General features: G+C 47.8%; 2 long non-coding RNA genes across 4 annotated transcripts; one reads left to right on the top strand and one right to left on the bottom strand.

Moving 5' to 3' along the window:
• Positions 1-33: 33 nt before the first annotated feature.
• Positions 34-2,046, bottom strand: LOC135453209 (uncharacterized). 2 transcript variants are annotated; one of them, XR_010441791.1, is made up of 2 exons: positions 1,927-2,046; positions 34-1,362 (listed from the first exon to the last, which is right to left on the bottom strand). It is a non-coding gene; the product is annotated as an uncharacterized LOC135453209 (long non-coding RNA). The 2 variants fall into 2 exon arrangements; XR_010441792.1 differs by having other exon boundaries at positions 34-1,393; positions 1,927-2,040.
• An 8,119-nt stretch (positions 2,047-10,165) lies between these two features.
• LOC135453270 (uncharacterized) lies at positions 10,166-16,449 on the top strand. Of its 2 annotated transcripts, none has more exons than XR_010441826.1 (3): positions 10,166-10,439; positions 14,383-14,447; positions 16,047-16,449. It is a non-coding gene; the product is annotated as an uncharacterized LOC135453270 (long non-coding RNA). The 2 variants fall into 2 exon arrangements; XR_010441827.1 differs by lacking the exon at positions 16,047-16,449 and adding an exon at positions 14,544-16,022 and having other exon boundaries at positions 10,293-10,439.
• The last annotated feature ends 1,308 nt before the right edge of the window (positions 16,450-17,757 follow it).

The raw sequence follows: 17,757 nt of genomic DNA, 5'->3' as shown, positions 1-17,757 counted from the left end.
TAGTTATGCTAATAATTAATAAACATTTAAATATAGAATTAATAAACACATTTATTTAACAGCTCAGTGTCCAGTCTTTATTCTGCAGCTGAAGGGCACCATCAGCAGGGGTGGGCTCTGCCTGGCAGGGTTTCCAGGGCAGGCTCAGTGAGGGTTGCACAAGCTGGGGCTGCTCTCAGAGGTCCAGATCCCATAAAACAATCAAAGGAGGATGATTGCAGAATGGCCACAGCAGCCAGCTCTGGGAGCATCTGGCAAGCAAGCACTGCCTTTACAGGTCAGAGCTAGTTTTTCCCAACTTGTGTCCTTGATCTTTATCCATACTGGAAGTGGGGCAAGATACCTTGTGACAACTTTTATTGGGACTCAATTACTGCCTCTGTGATTACTCTGGGCTGTTACTACCAAGCTGTCTTTTGTTGCTTCATCTGGCTGGAAGATATTAAGATTTGTCCACTGCTTCATCATACTTTGATCCCTTGTTTAGGAAAGAAATCTGTTTCCTTGCTTGAGTGCCTCATTCTTGGCTAGGGATTGAGCTGCAGGCTGATATTTCTGTTTGGCCCTTGAAGCCAGCTATTAACCACACTCCTCATCCTGCTGGTACCACCCAGGAGTGCATCAATACTGCAATACAAATGGCACAGCATCATTATAGGAAGAACAAAATATGTGGCAGGGCCCTGCTGTGGCTTAGAGGCTCTGAGAAGAATCTCTCAAAATATCTTAGACATCTGCCATGTGTAAAATCTCATGATTGTTCTTCAAATTCTTCTGTGGATACATCAGCCTCTGCTCCACTCCTCTCTTGGTGTCCCTGTGCCAGCACATGTGTTCTCACCAGCAGCCTGTGACACAAGGCCTGTTTTCCTCCACAGTTCTTCTGTTTGTTCAGTACCTGAGGGATGATCCTCTGATTTGTGACACCCCAAATCACTCCCACAGTGCAGCAGTTGGGATGGCATGAAGGATTCTGACTTCATGTGGGAATAAGAAAGAGCAGATGAAGGCTTAGTAGACACAGATCCCAGTTTGTGCCAGCACCATAACTAATTAGAAACAGGGGAAGCAATGGATGGAAACTGTCTCAAACTTCCCTCAGAGCCTGCCATGGCACATGAATGAGTCTCTGGCAATGCCACACCATCATGCAGGAGCTGGACAGCTTTGTCCACAGCTCAGTGATGGATGTTTGGGGTTTGTGCATCAGCTCAGTGTGTGACACCATTTCCCAGCACACGCCTGCATCTCCCGCAAGATGTGAGTGACCAGGGGAAGCTCCAGGGATGCAGAACAACTGTTTCCATTGTATCCCAGGAGGATTGCATTCCTTTGGCCCTAAGGATGCTGCTTCCATCAGCTCTGCAGAAAGGCACACTGTGATGAAGAGCCCCTACAGAAATAATGAGCCTGAATCCCCTAGAAGCCTGTGATCTGAGGAAGCACTGTGTGAAGAGGCACAAGCTGCCTTATGCTCCCTGCCACCCAAATATAAAGAAAATACCCTGAGAACTGAAACACTCCAGCAGGACGCAATTTATCTTTTGAGTTAGAAGAAGCTACATAGAACTATTAGTCTCACACCTCTGCTGGTCCAGAGAGGAGCTAAATTCAGCTAGGATTACTTTTGTTCTTTAGCTTTTATGTTTTTCTCCAGGAGGCCTCCATTACTCCCTTCCATCCCACTTGGCCAGAGCCTCTACATTCTGGTTACTCATTTTCTTTTGGATGATCCAAACTCAGACCCCTTGAAGGTCAGGGCAGACCAACCAAGCCCCTCTGCTGCTCACAGAGCTGTGGCAGCATCACCTGCTCCTGGGGCACTGAGAGGGAGCTCTCCCCGAGCACAGCTTAGGGGACAAGCAATGTCCAACAGAACCCCCAAGCAAGAAGGTGAAAGAAGAAAACAAAAATTGTCATTCTTACCTTCCACTTACCCTCCTTGTGATGAGGTTTTTGCAGTCACCAACTCCAGCTGGTTACAAAGCAGTAAATAGCCACATACCTGTGCACAGGCATGCTGAGAGAAGGAAGAGGTGCTGAACTATTAGAATATGTATCCCAATATAACCAGTTAGATGGTGCCTAGGCCAGTTCTGACCTTCGCTGCTTGGCCAGAGGCAGCACTGTGGTGTTTAACCCCAGAGGTACCTTGGCTGGCGGCAAAGTGCAGCGGGGCACAAGACAGGACTCCGTTCTCCTCAGGAGAGAGCTTCTGGCGATGGTGAAGAAAAGAAGGGAGCGGATTCTGCTAGAAGGTAGCCAGATGTTTATTCCATGAGTACAGATACGTCTGCACTGGGCCACTGCTGGTAACAGAATGAAGCCGCATGGTCTGATTCACATTTTAAGCTCAGGACAGGGGAAGGGGAGGGGACAGGTGAGTCACCAACCAGGTGAAGGGGCAGGGTCTCAAGGTACTAGGGACACCTATCACACGACGCCTTGCTGGTATGTTAGCCTGATTGACAGGGCACACTCAGCGAGGGGCGAGGGGGAAGGGAGAAGGTAAAACAGGATATTGCAACACACCACAACATCTCCCCCTAGTTTTGTTTAAAAAGAAGAGGGCTGTGTTTATGGTGCAGAATGATTCTACTGAGGCTTCCAGGTCATCCACTGGAGCACTGAGGGCTTCTAAATGGTAGACTTCAGGAGGGGGAGATGAGTTTGAGATTAACTTGAAACCATGCGTCTGATTACTCCAAAAACAATGCTAAAAACTACAATAACTACAACTAAAATAAACAGCACTAAAATTACAGTTTTCAGAATAGATCCCAACCAGCCCGAGAGTCCCCAGCCATTGAAAAGTCCATTCAGCTCGTTGTCAGTTTCTCTGTTGATGTCTGAGAGCCTTTGTCAAGGTAGTCCATTCGTGGTTTGGGCTGCGGGACTATGCAGGAGATCGCAGGTGGGACGATCACGAGTAGGACGAGAAGCAGGCTCGGTCTCATGACGTCTCGAGGCTACACACGAACAGTGGGATCTAAACTGGTACAAAAACTTGAGACAAACATATATTACAAACTATTCCAGATAGGAGGCTTAAATGGAATTTCCTCCAGAGAACGTGCGCGGCGTTTTCTTCTCCAGGCAGCGTGAGCAACCTGGGGTGCTTCTGCAGATTTCTCTGAGACTTTGGGAACATAGGGCTTTACCCATTTGGAAGGAACCCACCTTAAACCAGAGGGGGTGGACACACAGGCGTATCCACGTCCCCAAGTAACCAATTTGTAAGGTCCCACCATTTTCCAAGTCTCAGGGTCCTTTACTAAAACTGGAGGTTTTTCTTTCATCAACCTGTGACTGTTCCCCCCAAAGTGGCGTAGGATGGGAGGGTTCAGGCTGTCAAAAGAACAATTCAGAAAATTTATTGTGAATAGCGCCCTGGATAACCGGATGTGGGGAGGTTCTACCTTCAGAACCTGTTGTTGCTGGTCCAGGACCCTTTTAATATCACGGTGAGTTCTTTCTACAATGGCTTGACCTGTAGGGGAGTAGGGGATGCCAGTTTTGTGCTCTACTCCCCATTGCTGCAGGAAGCTCCCGAATTCCTTGGATCTATAAGCAGGCCCATTATCAGTTTTCAGCTCCTTGGGGATGCCCATGAAAGAAAAAGCCTGTAAGAGGTGCTTAATAGCATCAATAGATGATTCTCCTGTGTGGGCAGAAGCATAGACCGCTCCAGAAAAGGTATCTACGCTAACATGAACATATTTCTGCCGTCCAAAAGCCTGTATGTGTGTTACATCTGTTTGCCACAGTTCACAACTGTTCAGTCCCCTTGGGTTTGCTCCCGTACTCACTGTAGGGAGTGCATGTTGTTGGCAATTTGGGCACGTGGCCACAATCGCTTTGGCCTGTTCTCGAGTGATGTTAAACTGGCGAACCAGGCCAGGTGCATTTTGGTGGAAAAGCTGGTGGCTGATTTTTGCCTGTTCAAAAACATTTGGGAGAGTGGCCATCACTGCAGGTGCAGCAAGAGCATCTGCCCTTCTGTTGCCTTCAGCGATAAACCCTGGCAAGTCAGTGTGTGACCTGACATGCATCACATAAAAGGGTTGCTCTCGGTGAGTGACTAACTTTACCAGTTTTGAGAGCAATTCAAAAAGTGCAATGTTAGATACATCTTGCAGTATTGCTTGATCTGCTCTGGATACTACTCCTGCCACGTATGCAGAGTCTGTAATCAGATTAAATGGTTCTGAGAACCTTTCAAAAGCCCTAACAACCGCAGCCAATTCAGCAACCTGAGGTGAACCTTCCACCTCAGCAATGTCCGTCTCCCACTGCTGGGTTTGAGGATCTTTCCAAGTCATAACAGACTTGTGTGACCTCCCGGACGCATCTGTAAAGACAGTCAGAGCCCTTTTTAAAGGTCTCCTACTTAGAGCAGTTCTTAATTTTAAAGTAAATTGAACATCTTGTTCAAACAATTTGCAAGCGGGCCGTGCTACCGAAAATTGTCCTGAGTAGGAATCCAGAGCAAACTGCAACACTTCATTTTCTTGAAACAATTGTTCCAGTATTTTCATAGTATTTTGACCTGATTTTAACTCAACTGGGATGTGAATGCACTTAAAATCACATCCTGCTAACTCCCTGATCCGGGTCCTTGCTTTCCGGATCAGTTCTGCTATCAGCTCCTGAGGCTTTGTCAGCCTCTTGGACCTTTTGTGACTGAGGAAAACCCATTCTATGATCAAGAGAGAGTCCCTCTGGTCCCGGTCCTTTTTTGGTGTGTCCTTTGCCTTAGGTGTTTGTTTTTCCTCCCACTGGAAAATAATTCCATGGAGGTGTGGCAACTTACCTAGGATGATAAATTTGAATGGCAGATCAGGCCGGCATCGGTGGGCCTGTCTTGTGGACATTGCAATCTGAACCTTTTCTAGAGCTTTCCGTGCCTCTGGGGTAATAGACCTAGGAGCCCCTGGGTCCTCTCCCCCTTTCAATAAATTGAAAAGAGGGGCAAGGTCTTCATTAGTCAGACCAAGCCATGGTCTTACCCAATTCAAAGACCCACACAACTTGTGGACATCCGCAAGGGTCTTGATCCTTGGATTGATTTCTAGTTTTTGAGGAACAATGGTCCTATTTCCAATTTCTAAGCCCAAATACTTCCAAGGTGGCATCTTTTGAATTTTCTGTTCCTGGAGCTCGAACCCTGCAACAATCAATGCATCGATCGTTAGGTCAAGTGCATGTGTTAGTAAATCATCATTGGGGGCACACACAAGGATATCATCCATATAATGGTAGATGATGGCCTTCTCTGCGGCTGCACGAACTGGGGAAAGCAGGGAAGAGACATACCACTGGCAGATAGCTGGAGATACCTTTAGGCCCTGAGGAAGAACGGTCCAATGGTATCTTTTCATAGGAGCTTCTGAATTGATAGAAGGGACAGAGAATGCCAAACGCGGTGCATCGTCAGGGTGCAATGGGATTTGAAAAAAACAATCTTTAATATCAATAACAGCTAATTTCCAATCTTGAGGAAGCATTGTTGGGGATGGCATACCAGGTTGAGGAGAACCCATATCTTCAATTACATTATTAATTTGTCGGAGGTCACAGAGAAGTCGCCACCTCTTTTTGTCAGCTTTTTGGATGACAAACACTGGAGAGTTCCATGGGGACATGGTCTCTACAATGTGGCCCTTTCTTAGTTGCTCTTGTACTAGTTCCTCAAGCACCTTTATTTTTTGTTTACTGAGTGGCTACTGTTTCACATCAACTGGTTCGTCTGTTTTCCACTTCAGTTTTTGGGTGGGGCGCTGTTGTTTAATGACTGCTGCACAAAAATGCTGTGGAGAGTCTGGAATATTAATTGTGACACCCCACTGGGCCATTAAATCTCTCCCTAACAAAGGTTCTGAATAATCTAACACAAATGGACGGATATTTGCCAATTGTCCGTTTGGACCCTCGAATTGAATAATGCTTTTGGATTGCCTTGCCAATTGCAGACTTCCTACACCTCGAAGGTGACCAGCAACATTTTGTAAAGGCCAGTGTGCTGGCCAGTCTTGTACTGGAATCACGGTGCAGTCTGCACCTGTGTCTACAAGCATTTCAATGCGTTTAGACTCCCCACCCCCACTGACATTGCACCACAATTTGGGTTTATCTGTCCCAATAACTTGGACCCGGGCGACTGTGGGCCCTTGTTTATCGACATTTTCAGGTAAAGATGGCACAGGGATAGCTTGAGCAACAATTTGTCCCTTGGGAAGAAACAGGGGTGGGTGGAAACAGTGCAGGCTGAGAACAAATTGCTTGGGATCTGATGTTGTTATTCCCGGAGCAATTTCGATCTCTTGTGGTGTGTTTTTGTCCCCAGTGATGATGTACTTACAACGAATTTGGTTCCAAGTACCTTTCTGTTCAGGATTTACAGAGACAATATGCCAGTCAGTGTCCTTCAGGTGGAGTGACTCTGTCAGCTGCAACCTGTAAGGCTCATTGACAGAAGATGCGGTTAATACAGAATCACTTAAATCATAACAAAGGTTATTTTGTTTCACATTTAACAGTGGACTAGCGGACTTAGTCTTTGAAGCACCTGCTTCACTTACACAAATGTTAATATTATCGTGCGCTTGATTTATTTTGCTACCCTTATTCTCTTGGCCTGCTCCTTTTATGTCTGCACGCCTGGCAGGCTGGCGCTTTATTCTTCGTTTTTTTGTTGTTGACCCCCAGGGAGGGCTTGCAGTTCTCTTCCCCTGCTATTTTTAAATTCATCAAATTCCCTTTTCAGGGGGCACTGGTTACTCCAGTGCCCCAGCTTATTACAAAGCAGGCATGGTTTAGTGGGCTCAACCATTGCCGGTCTCCGCTGCTGCCCAGGGTGCTGCTGTGCTGAAAGAGAAGGTGCAGGGCTGGCAACAGCAACACGCTGAGGTGGTCTTGGCAGCAGCCTTGGTCTGGTGTCTTCAGCAACACTCATCAGAGGCACTTTCCTGTTACAGACTAGAAGCATATCTTTTAATGTAGGGGAAGGTTCCATAGGAAGGCTCAGGATTGCCGCTCGACACTGTTCATTTGCATTTGTAAATGCTATTTCTTCTAAAATTGCTTCCCTTGCATTTTCCTTTTTAACTTGTATTTCAATGGCTCTAGTTAGCCTTTCTACAAATTTCACAAAAGGTTCTGATGGTAGTTGTTTGATTTTACTATAGGGCTCAAAAGGCCCCTCAGGTTGGAGGGAAAAGAATGCCTTTTCAGCTGCTTCCTTTACTTTCTCAAGTGTTTCTGCAGGAATTGCAGCAGCTTGGACTGAGGGAGAAGACCATTGACCCTCACCACAGAGGTGGTCAATAGTAATAAGGTTACCATTGTTGTCTTTTGCTGTGTTTGGATCAGCCTGTAAGCTTGGGAGAGCATCTTTTAGCAGTTGTTTCAATGCTGATTCCCATAATTTGAATTCCGTGGATGTCATGAGACATGAAAACAATTGTTTTAAATCATGTGGAACCACAATAGTCCTACTTAATTCAGAATTTAAAAGGCCACGGAAATATGGACTGTGTTGACCATATTCTTTATGAGATTTACAGATCTCTTTAATCAATTGTCGTCTAAAAGAACTCCAATTAGCAGCTGGGGCTGCTCCAGCTTGAGCTGCAGGCTGAAACGTAACAGGGGCCAGTGACAACATGGCACCATGCATTGGGTCTGCTGTCCCCTGCTCTGTATCCCTTGAATCAGAAGCATTGGGATCACAGCTACAGGTTTGGGGACAGGCAGTGGGTGTGTCCCCACCGTGGGAACCCGGGGAGGGGGCGGGGAAAGGGAGCCGGCAAGGGGCGGGGCAACCGTGGGAACAAGGGGCGGGGTCAAGGGGCTGGCAGGGGGCGGGGATACCGTGGGAACAGAGGGCGGGGTCACCTGGTGACATCACGTCAGCAGCCGCCCCCTGGCAGGAGTAGAGGGGCGCAGCTGAGGGTACTGCAGGAAAGGCGGGGGGGGGGGTGAAGGTGTCACGAGGAACAGGAGGAGAGGGGGATGGGGCAGGAATTTTGGGATGCTTAAGAGGATTTTGGGAAGAAGAAGACCAGGTTTGGGAAGATGCCACGTGGCACCCACCATCTTGTGCACCCCCTAGGGACTGGGGGCTATTTTGGACATCACTGCTCTCCGAAAAGCTAACACGTGCTTGGGATTTTTTTGGGGAAAGAGGTTTAGGGGTTTTAGAGGGAGAGGGAGGAACAGGGAGAGCAGAGGCACATGGCTTTACATTTGGCTTTTTCTCTATTTCCTTTTGTTTGAGTAATGCTGTTCGAATTTGCAAACTCCAGAACACAAATTTAGCTGAGGGTAATTTGCCAGATTGTCCTAAGGTTATCAATTCATTCCCAACTTTATCCCAGAATTGAATATTGTGGATTTCTTCAGGGGAAATGTTTGGGAACTGCAGAAAAAGCCATCTTATAAACTGTTTCAATTTTCCTTTAGAGAATTTCACATTACTCTTGACTAAAATGCTAACAATATGATAATACACTCCCCTTTGTACAATGCTAAGTTTGGAACCCATGATAGATGTAAAAAAGCAGAGTACTTAATCCCGCCTGACCAAAAACAAAGCTAAAATCAGCTACCAATTTCTAAAAAAAAAAAACCACAGATAGAAAGCGATAACGAGCAGACAAAAGCTTCACAATGCAGCTGTATACACCGCTTTTAAAATTCCCGGGCAGCAGCGGCAGGGCACGCCCTGCCGAACAGAGGCAGAAACAAAGCCTCCCCCGCGGTGGAATGCAGCACCCCCGCGGAGCAGAGGGAGCAGCCACTCCACGTGGCAGCCGAAACCGGGCCGCCCCCCCCCCGCCGCCGCGTGTGCAGAGCACTCCCGACCCCCGCAGGTCCCCCGGCCACGTGGAAAGAGAGCCCCCCCCCTCCTCCGCAAAGAGAAAGAGAAAGAAAATCTCCTAACACGTGTCTGGACACGCTGCTGAGCCGGGGGGGGAAGGGCAGAGAGCGATCCCGCTCCGGCGCGAATTCTAAAAAACAGTGAAACACGCAGCAGGAAAGCTAAACTAGAACGCTATGAATTCTCGTCTGTGGGGCTGCGCAGCCAAAAATGCAAAGGCAAAAAAGGAACAGAACTCGCGGCAGAGTCTGTTTTTGAGCTTCTGCTCTACCGAAAGCAGAGATACTCACGTGAAATGGAAGCTGTAGGCTGGGTACAGGCAGGCAGGTCTCCACCGGAAAAGGACCTCTCTCTGGGTGCAAGAGAGGCTGCCCTTTTCTCCCTCTGGAAAATCTGTTCACCACAATGAAGCAGGGCTTTCCAAAGGCGCCGAACAGTCCACGAAACTTTTTCTGGGAGTATTCCCAAAGTCTCTAGCTGGGAGTCTTGAAGCCAGGCTCCTTTCAGCTGGATGCACGGCTGGCAGAAGCTTCTCTGAGGTACTGCGAGTCCGTTTTCGGGCTGCAGAGTCGAGCCACCCACAGGGACGCCAATATATTAGAATATGTATCCCAATATAACCAGTTAGATGGTGCCTAGGCCAGTTCTGACCTTCGCTGCTTGGCCAGAGGCAGCACTGTGGTGTTTAACCCCAGAGGTACCTTGGCTGGCGGCAAAGTGCAGCGGGGCACAAGACAGGACTCCGTTCTCCTCAGGAGAGAGCTTCTGGCGATGGTGAAGAAAAGAAGGGAGCGGATTCTGCTAGAAGGTAGCCAGATGTTTATTCCATGAGTACAGATACGTCTGCACTGGGCCACTGCTGGTAACAGAATGAAGCCGCATGGTCTGATTCACATTTTAAGCTCAGGACAGGGGAAGGGGAGGGGACAGGTGAGTCACCAACCAGGTGAAGGGGCAGGGTCTCAAGGTACTAGGGACACCTATCACACGACGCCTTGCTGGTATGTTAGCCTGATTGACAGGGCACACTCAGCGAGGGGCGAGGGGGAAGGGAGAAGGTAAAACAGGATATTGCAACACACCACAACACTGAACTCCTTCCCTTCTCCTACATCACCACCATCTGATGCTGCACAAGCCCTTAGCTACACAAACCATCCCTCTGAACCAGGGCTGACTGTAGCAGAGGTGATTTGTGCTGTTTCCAATATTTATGTGGTGCAGGGTGTGTTTGCTTGGGTCCCTGGATGAGCTACACCTGTGGGGAGAAAGCAGCTGTGGGCTATTAACCCGCCAGCACCACCTGCACTGCCCCAAGCCTTTATCCTTCCAGGGAGCCCTGAGGCTGAGGTGGTGCCTTTTTTTTCTTCTATTTTCTGGCTATTTTGCCAGAAATACCAGAGCTATGCTTCAGGTGACTTCTTGTTTTTAGCCCTTGGACTTGTCCTTTTTTTGGGAGAATGGAATGCATCTAGGATGTGCTGGATGTTTTTGAGTGCATGGTGAAGCCTTATGATACTTGGAATATCTGTCATGGTCCCAAGCTACAACGTGAGGGGTAAGTGAAAGAGATTTGCTTCTGTTGTTAAATGCTATTTTATCAAGTGCTATTTTATAATTTTATCTTGTTTTGAGCTGCTTACTTCCAGTTTGCTAATTATTGCTGAATGGCATTGTTTGAAGTGGTGCCTCTGTGTGAGGCATTTCCTTGGGACTTGAGGTGCCTTTTGTGGTTTTGTACAGAGCCCACACTTGCATGTGGTCAGGAGGGGCTGCCGCTTCTAGAGCGGGACCATTTTCAGATTGGTTCCAACAGAACTGATGGTTTTCTTTGGCTGAAGGCTTTTTTTTTGGGCAGTAGTTCTGCCAAAGATCTTTCTCTGGCAGAGAGCAAGGCAGACAGGAGTTGTGTGTTTGTTTGTATGTGTGTGTGTGTGTACACCACAGTGATTGTAGGCAGTGCTGAGCGTCACCTGGCTCATCTCTGAGATACCCAGGTTGTGTAGGCTGGCACAGCTTCCTTACACATGGCAGCCTCCAGGTGACTGAATCCTCCCCCAGATCATCCATAACTCGATAAAAGTTGGCTCTCTGCATTAACACAAGGCTTTGGAAAAAGCCATTAATCACGGTGAGGGTCGGTGCTGCTGAGCGCACACCTGGAGGCTGCAGCCCTGGGTTTGGGGTTTGAGCAGTCTGCAGGGCTCTGACACTGCCTCAGAGCCTTTCCCATTACATCACCGCTGGGGCCAGCACAAAGGCTATCTGGGTTGCTCAAGGAAGTGTGTTGTGGAAAACAATCCTACTTTGATGACTGATCCAGGCGTTTATTTAGGCAAAGCTGAAGCAGTTGCATTGGCTCATTTGATCTGTGCTGTTAATGGGAGACAACTCAGTGCATGCTTTTGTTGTGCTTGCTCTTGCTTGCAGAAGTTGCTGAGAATTTTTTTTTATGAATAAAACTATCTATCCCTTCACATGGCAATCATGCCAGTGTCACAACCTTAATTATCACTCAAATTTTCCAGATGGGATTTTTTCCAAAATCTGGCTCAGAAGAATTTGCCCAGGTTTAAAGAACTCACTGAACACGATACTGAAAACCTAGAAAAGCATCTGATTGTTACAAGAAAATAAAAGACAGGATATAGCATGTGCAGGCACGGGGTGAAAATAAAACAGTTACTTGATTTCTAGTTGCATGCTTGGCTTTTACAGCAGGAATGTGTCAGGAGCCCCCTGTGTCCTTTTGCACCATGGTTCCCTGAGAGAGAAGGAAATCTGTTCCATGAATCACACTGATCTCTGGGGCTGTGGCTGGAGCACCTTGCAAAATACTTACTTTTCTTTTTTTTGTTAACATTCATTCTCTGTTAACATTTCTCACATGTTAGTGGCTGTTATTAAAGGTTTGATAAATGGCTTGAATGAAAGGCTTGCAGAAATGGCCAAGTGACCCCTTTGAAATTTTGTTTACTCTCTATCTAGATATTAGTTAAGTAAAATAAACTGACCTTCTGAAAAACAACCCCAAAAAATAGTGGGGCTTTTAACAATGTAATCTACAAAAATAAAAGGTGAAACTTGGTGGGAGAAGCTGACAAATGGATGTTTTGCTTTTCTCAGGTTTATATGATATGCTAAAACATGATGTTACTGCAGGATCTTTCTGTGTCATAGGAGTTTTATCCTGTTTTAAATCTCTTCTAAGGGTTAATGTTTCTCACCCTCAAAGCTGTGGGAGAGGAAGGGGTTTTCAGCTCCTTATTTTAGAGAAATTCTCAAAATTCTCCTCATTTTGGAGAAAGACCACTGTAAATAACAAGGCATAACTGGTTGAAATTGCAAGAACACAAAATGAGGAGCAATCTCCTCCACCCTTCATTAAGATAAATCACAGGAAATCAATCTTTCTTCCTAACCTGGTCTTTGAAAGTCTCAGCAAGATTTGTCCATCACTGATTCTTGCATAAAAGGTAATTCTGGTCCAGCTCTGCACTCACAGGTCCACCAGCCCTGCCAGGGGAGCTCCAACAGGAATGGGCTCCCTTCCTTCTCTTCTCCTCAGACAAGCAGTGGGCACTGAAGGCTTTCAGAGTTTCCAAAAGCCAGGAGGGCAGCCCGGGGCAAGCTCCAGCCAGGACTCCCTTGAATGCCTCTCCTAAAACCCTGCCCACCCTAATGGGGAGGATCATAGAGGGGGTGTGGGCAGCTGGAAGTCACATCTTTGGGATAATGGAGTGTGCAGAGTTGCAATGTGGATCCAGACTGAGTGTCAGCTCCTAAGGATGCTGACAGAGCCCATGCTGAGAGTCCCCTGCACAGTGTCCCTCATCAGAGCAGCCTTTCCCATTCTCTGCCTTCTCTGCTAGATCATTTGTCTGCTCTATGGGCTCCAGGAATGGCGCATCACCATCTCTTCCCAGTTCTTGCAATTAATTTTCCACAAACGTTATGGGGTGTGTCTATTTCATTCATTCATTTATTTATTTATTCAGAAGAGGTTTTTACATAGCTCCAACGTGACCTCAGGAGCCTGCTGCAGTGTGAGGCTGGAGGAGGGCAGAGCTGTGTGCGTGCCTGGTATCGCCTGCATGCACCAGACCCTGCAGCTACTCATTCCTTCTCGTGCAGGCAGCTGAGAGCGTGACAATAGCACTTGGATTTCATCCCATTTCCTCCCCCTTAAACCTGAGCGTTGTCTTCCAGGTGTTACAGACGTTTTTGAAGTCAAAGCACTTGCCAGCTCCAATTAAACTTGTGGTTTGCAGACAAATTGGGAGGCGGCCGGAGAGGAAGCTGGCGGGAGAGCAGCTTTGTGCAGGGTTCCAGGACAGCTGAGCTTCCAGAAATTCTGTAGAAAGAGTCATCAGGGCAGAGATGAGACCATAGTGATCTGCCTCTGCTAAGAAAGGTGTAAATGCACAGCTGCACAGTCTGCAGTGAGGGACCTGCTGTGGTTGGGTAGGGGGAGCTCCTGTTAGAGGTTAAAAATTGGAGAATTCAGATTTCATTTGTCCCAAAGCCCAGGCTCAGTGCCACCCCTCTGGCTGTCCTGCTGGGGCACCAGGGTCTGCAGGGGCTGGAAGTAGATTCTGCATGGTCTGCTGATGGTTTTTTACAATGAGAGTGGTGAAACACGGGCACATGTTGACAGAGAGGTGGTGGATACACCATGGAAACATCCAAGGTCAGGTTGGAGAGGGCTCTGAGCAACCAGATCTGGTTTAAGATATCCTTGCTTATTGCAGGGGAGTTGGACTACATGGACATTAAAGGTCCCTTCTAACCCAAACTATTTCATGATTTGTTATTTTTTTGGGGGGGGGGGGGGTTGGAGGTGGTAACAACATTTTCCTTCCTTCCCTCTCTATTTTGCTGCTACAACCTCCAATCCTTCCTTCTCTCTTATTCAGTCCCACATTCCCCATTTATTCCCTGGTCAGAAAAGGGCTGATTTACTCTCACCTCTTTGCAAATGATTTCTGGACATTTGAGGTCTCCTTTTATGCAGTGTTAACCAAGTTAAGAGGTAGCTTGGGTCCATTTGTAATGAATTTCTTTAAAATGGAGCAGGAAAGAATTTTCCCAAACTGGGAATATTTCAGACAGCCTTTGAACAGTGTTTTTCAGATTGCATAGTGACCATGTTCAAACACTTGGGTTTTGTTTGGGGACAAGGGAGAAGTTATTCTGATCCTTTTCCTACTTGCAATGTAAGGAACAGACACATTTTAAACAGCAACATAAAAAAGACCTTCAATTTTGGCACTCACTTGAAATGAGACACTTCACCTGGATTTAAGAAATAGATCAAAATGGCCTCAAAATTAAACATTTCCTGCAAAAATGTTCATTGTGATTTTTTTTTTTCCGTGGGAAAATATTATACAGTGAGGAAACTGCTCATTAGTTCTAGCATTTGATACTATTGGAGAAGCCTTTTACAGTTGTTAAAAAAAAATTGCTTTCTTTTTTTTTTTTTTTGTTCACTCTGCCAGCCAAAGTGGAATCTGAGACTAAAGTCAGACACAAAACCAGGAGGAAGCAGTTTGTTAGACTAAGGGTGAGTTTTGCATGTCACTGTCCTGGCTTTAGTGATCTTTCTAACCTGGCAGCATTGCAGGAGCATCCACAAAACGTGTCCCTGGTGTTGTTGCAGTGTTCTGCCCAGGGTGCTGGTGCAGCTCTGTGGATTTCCATCCCTCCTGCTGCAGTCTCTGCTGTTCTCTGCCTGCAGTCACCACAACCTGCAGCTCCCCAGGTCTGTGTGTGCCTTGCCTGTGCCATTCCCTGGGGGATTTTGCTTGCTGCACCCTGTCTGCCAGACACAACTTTCATTTGCTGCCCCTGCTAGACCTGAAAAACTCCAAAAGCTGTGGCTGTGGAAGGCTCAGAGGGAGCTGGGCTGGGGCAGGAGAGAGGGCTTGATTGCCATGGTGAACGTGAGGATAAGGAGGACTGGGGAATAGTGCCAAATGACCCCTTAAAAAACACTTTCTACTGCAAATGTGGGATTTTGTATGTTCTTTGTAGGAAGTGTTTCTGCTCCAGGCACCACTGGGGCATTTCAGAGGTCAGAACTGGGAGGTGTGGGGTTCTGATGGCTGGAAACCAACCCACATCCACAGCTCTTCCCACCAGCAAGAATTTTCCTTAGCCATTCCCAGTCCTGGTGACCATGTGGTGTCCTAGGGGGGCAGGCAGCATCTGGGTTTCCAAAATGAGTTTCTTTGAGTGTCCCCCAGTGCCTCATCCTGTGAGGAAGAGCTGTGCCCTGCTGTTTCCCAACAGGGCGGGTCTGGGTGGGTGAGCCTGGTTCCTCCTGGAAGCATCTCTCCTCCTTCTTCCTGACCAGGTTTCTGCTTTTCCTCTCGTCTCTTTCTCCATCCTCCACCTCCCCCCTGCCTCCATCTGGTTTCTATCTGGACTAAACAGATGTTTTTCCACTTCTGAAATGTCCTGTACGCTCACCTCGCTGATGTCTAACAGGGGCTGCTCATTCTTCTTTCCCCAGGTGTAAAACTTGAAAAACTGGAGGGGTGGGGGAGAAGCAGCTCCTCTTAATGCCTTGGTGTGCATTTAGTGCTGGTGGAGGGATGAGAGAAACCTTTCCAATTACTCACCTTGCAGCCTAGAACCCTCTCACTCCTCCCAGGTCCCCTTTCCATTGCTTGTGTACACAGAGGATCAGATCTGTGATTTATGCCAGGGCAGTGTGTATAATATTCTCACTTTCATGTTATAAATGTTTAGCAAATCCACAAGGTATCAAAAGAACCTGTGGAGGAGATTTGCTGCAAAAGGCTTGTGGATAAACCTTTTGGACTTGGCTGCAAAGCAGACATGCACAGTTTATTGCTTCCCCCTGCTGCAGAGTGACAATAGGTTAAATGGAGGCTTTTCCTTAAAATAAAAAGTTCCTTGCTTGGCAGTTCAATCAAGTGGTATCTGTCATGCTGAGGTCTCATGAAGGATTTATTCCCATTTTAAGTAATGTTTGGGAGGTGCAGGCTCCACATGGAATACATTAGGCAGCAGGAAGGTTTGCTGGCATGCTCGTGGGGCTGGGAAGGTGCATGTGCTGTGGGCACAGGGGCTCATCTGTGGCATCTGCTTTCCCCTCACCCTCTTTCTCCCTTTTTCCCCTTACATGGCTCTGAAGGTCTTTGAGGGAGGCTTTTCCAGCCTTCCCAGGGAGGGAGCTGAAGCATCAGAGCCCATTGCAGAAGATCCCTGTCCACTGAAAGAGAACCCAGCAGCTCTCCCAGTGACTGTGGGGCAGAAATCCCAGTGCTGATCCCAGCTCAGGTCCCTGAGGCAGTGCTGGCCCAGCAGTCCCCATCCCCTGCAGGCCTTGCTGGAGTGGTCTCTGAGCTGCTTTGAGCCCCAGAGGTGGTGGCAGCCACTGCTGGTGCCTCTTTCTGCTCAGCTCCCACAGCAGGGACTGAGGTGAACAACCATATTTTTTTTCTTTCTTTCTTTTTTTTTTTTCTTTTTCTGGAAAAAAACTGCTTTCTGTGATGGGAACTGAATGACCAAGTAAAATAAGTTCATTTGGAAGCTGCTCTTTTCTTGGCTTTTGTATTTATTTATGGGGGTTTTTTTGTTGGCTGGACTCTTTCTGCAGTGAAAACAGCAACCATGGCTGGGGTGAGCAATCAAGTCCCTGCCAGGTGTCCCAGCTCTGTGCCACCTCAGCAGGTGGGTGCTGGCCGCTGGGTCAGGCTCTCCTGCTTTGCTGTGGCTTGTGGAAACTCCTCCCTGGAGAGCAGAGCTGTGAGCAGTGGCATTTTCCATGCTGCCTGCCAAGGGGGGCTGTGCAGGGGGATTAGGGACTGAGTGTGAGCACAGCCTGCCCTCCTGGGCAACTTGGCTTTTGTCAGGCACTGGCTGCTGGGACAGGAGCACCCACAGCATTCTCTGCAGGTGCCCAGCTGCAGAGGGCTCTTTGCTGGGACACAGATGAGCTGGGAAAGGTCCCCATGGTGTGCTTGGGCACTGGTGAGGGGCAACAGAGAGTGGGAATTGCTTCTGCTGTGAATTTGCCCTCGTAGGTGCCCTCTATGAGATCCATGGTCGGAGGGATGCACCCGTTCCATGCAGGTGTGGGCACAGTGCTGCACTGGTAGAGGGGCACAGAGACAAATTGCATGGAGTATGCATGGGATTGCATGGAGTTTGAACACAACCAACTAAAAAGCAGCAACCTGAACAACTTGAGGACCCATTTTAATCCATATTTACCTGTTATGCAGCTATAGGTTTGCAGCATTGTTCACCTTGGGACTGCCTTACTATGCTATCTCACAAAGTCTGCAGGTTCCCTGCTCCTGGCACTGTGGGCATTGGGCACATTCCCTGCCATTGCTGCCAGTCCCAAAATGAGCAAACACAGCCCCATGTGCCCCAGGGGAAGCCCACAGTGTGGGGACAAAGGCAAAAGAGGATTTCAGTTGATTTTATGGAAGTGCATTGTAATGACAGAGACTCACTCAGCACTGCAGCCACTGCACTAAGGTCCCTTTGGAGAGGGTGAGGCTGGTGACCCTCTGCTGTGTGCCACCAGCACCACTGATGGCATTAGACAGGTTTAGCTCTTCACAGAATGAATTTCCCTAAACTTCTTCCTGACCTTGAAGTTTTCAGCCGGAGTTTTGGTATTTCATGTTCCCCACCCCAGTGAAAGCTGAGCCTCGGGGTGGAGCAGAGGGGCTGCTAATGGGATGTGGAAGGGCCATATGGCCCTGAAACATCACTGTCAGTGAGACAGCACTGAGCAGCCCCCCCAGAGGGGCAGGCAGAGGCAATTAATCATCCTCACCTCCTAATAAGCATGTGAGCTCCAGTACCAACCAGGGCTCTCGTTGGAGGGG

Source organism: Zonotrichia leucophrys, chromosome 12 (genome assembly GCF_028769735.1).
Source record: "Zonotrichia leucophrys gambelii isolate GWCS_2022_RI chromosome 12, RI_Zleu_2.0, whole genome shotgun sequence".
In the NCBI taxonomy this organism is placed as follows: Eukaryota; Metazoa; Chordata; class Aves; order Passeriformes; family Passerellidae; genus Zonotrichia; species Zonotrichia leucophrys.
Note: the sequence above shows the minus strand (reverse complement) of the source record. Positions and strands in the feature narration are given on the sequence as shown.